At 36.1% G+C, this 2,439-nt stretch overlaps 1 pseudogene; it reads left to right on the forward strand.

The window, feature by feature from the left end:
- On the forward strand, positions 1-1,158 carry LOC140523722 (olfactory receptor 14A16-like; annotated as a pseudogene).
- Positions 1,159-2,439: the final 1,281 nt, after the last annotated feature.

The following is a 2,439-nucleotide window of genomic DNA, read 5'->3' on the forward strand; positions in this document are numbered from 1 at the left end:
GATAAAGTCAAGAGAAGACCCAGAATATGGCCAACTTCACAATGGTGAGAGGATTCCTCCTCATGGGTTTTTCCAAAACCTGGGAGCTGCAGGTCTTGCATGCCATGCTGTTCTTACTGATCTACTTGGTGGCTCTGATGGGAAATCTACTCATCTTCACCCTCATCTCTCTAGATGGGCACCTCCACAATCCCATGTACTTTTTTCTGAAGAATCTATCCTCTTTAGATTTTTGCCTTATTTCTACCACAGTTCCCAAATCTATTGTCAATTCTCTGAGTTGTAGCCATTCAATTTCTTTCTTAGGGTGTATGTTACAGTTCTTTTTAGTGATTTTATTTTCAGGGTCGGAGATTTTTCTCCTCACAGCAATGTCCTATGACCATTATGTGGCCATCTGTCAGCCCCTGCACTATGATGTCATCATGAACAAAGGAAACTGTTTGAGGATGGCAGTTGTCTCCTGGATCACTGGAGGTTTGTTTGGAGTCCTATATTCTGCTAATACATTTTCATAGCCATTCTGTGGCTCCAATGAGATCCATCAATTCTTCTGTTATATCTCTTCCTTACTTAGGATCTTCTGCTCTGATTCATACATTGCAGTTCATGTGACTGTGGCTATTAGAATCATCATAGGGACTTTATGCTGTATTTCCATAGCTATATCTTATGGCCATATATTCTCAACTGTACTGAAAATTCAAACCACAGAGGGGCGATAAAAAGCCTTCTCCACTTGCCTTCCTCATCTCGTTGTTCTACTGATTTTTATTACAACTGCATTCATGGATTATCTAAAACCACCTTGGGACTCTGCTTCCATTCTAGATCTGCTGTTACCTGTGTTCTATATAGTAGTGCCCCCAACTTTGAACCCTGTCATTTATAGCTTGAGGAATAAGGACATACAGATTTCTGTGAAGAAGCTAATGTCCGGTAAATACTTCTCAGAGAGATTAATACCAAAGTCTTTTCCATGACCGGCGGGAATGAAAGAAGGAAGGAAAGAAAGAAGAAGAAAAGGAGGGAGGAAATCTATATTATGCTTTATGTGTTTACTGACAAGCTTTTATTCCTTGTGTGCTTTTATCAAGATCATCATATATGATAACTGCATATACTCATATGTTACCCAAATTATAACTATATTTTACATTTCTGTGATTTTTTATAATTTTAAAGTGCTTTCACAACCTAGAATCTGATCCCTATAATAACTGTAAGAGGTGATTAATAAAGATATAATTAGCACTATTTTAGATTTAAATGATAGTTAAATAAAGTTATTTCGTAGCTATCTCTACATGTTTAGTGCCTTGTTCCAGGTCATACATAAGAAATGTCATAATCTTGACTCAATCAAGACTTTCGGGTAAAATTACTTTCAATATTACCATATCATGCAAATGATTGTTAAATAAAAAGTTTCATACCAAAAGTGGGGGTTTTTTGGTCTAGATAGGTGATTTTAATGGCCTAGGAAACTCCTAAAGGGGAAATTCTCTACCAACATAGTTTTAGAAAGTTACAGGGGAAGTGATAGCTTAAATGACTTGACTATAGTCACACAACGAAAATATAGGACTAGAATCCATGTCTTCCTGATTTTGAGACACATACTTCATCTGCTCCACAGCACTGCTCAAAAGTAAACTCATAATGTGAGGACCTTCAAACACATTACTTTCTGAGAATTGCTTTTCTTTCCACAAAGAAAAAAAATACTTTTGATTGCACTTACAAATATAAAAAAGGATCAGAAATCCAGCCAAGGATATCAAATCACATTTAATTTAGGCTGTACCTGTATCTAAAACATCCAAAACAAGCCATCATCCAGCTTTTATGGGAGGAAAATTGATGAGGAAGCTCATTCCACATTACGATTATTCTAATACTTGGGAAGATTGCCCTAAACTAAAAACTTCCTCTTTACTATGCCCACTGATTAGCTGGCCCAATCCTGTCAGTATCTAAGATCTAATTCTCATGGGTCTGTCATATTTGGAGCAGCATAAGTACTTAGAGAAAGTTAGGATCTGATTACATAACTGTCAGATTCACCTAATATGTAGAACTTCATTTTAAAGAATATGTAGAACTTCAATTTAAATCTGTGCCATACCTCATCTAACATTATTTCTCTGCACTCTAATTTTAAACACAGATAAATCCATTTGTTCACATATATTTAAAATTACACCAAGTGTGTGCCCACTGTATCGGACTTTTGAATTAAGCTATGACTCGATGGTGACTATGAATATGCTGGTGTAGTTCTCAACTGCAAAGTATAAAAGATTCTTCATATAGAAGGCAGAAGAAAAACATTTATTTAGACTCCATAAAGCCAAATTTCAGAAGCAGAAAGCAAAATCTGTCATGGTGACCAAGAAGTTAATAAACATGATCACTTCAGGGGACAAAGTCATTCCC

The sequence above is a fragment of the Notamacropus eugenii genome, chromosome 2 (assembly GCF_028372415.1).
Source record: "Notamacropus eugenii isolate mMacEug1 chromosome 2, mMacEug1.pri_v2, whole genome shotgun sequence".
NCBI lineage: Eukaryota > Metazoa > Chordata > Mammalia > Diprotodontia > Macropodidae > Notamacropus > Notamacropus eugenii.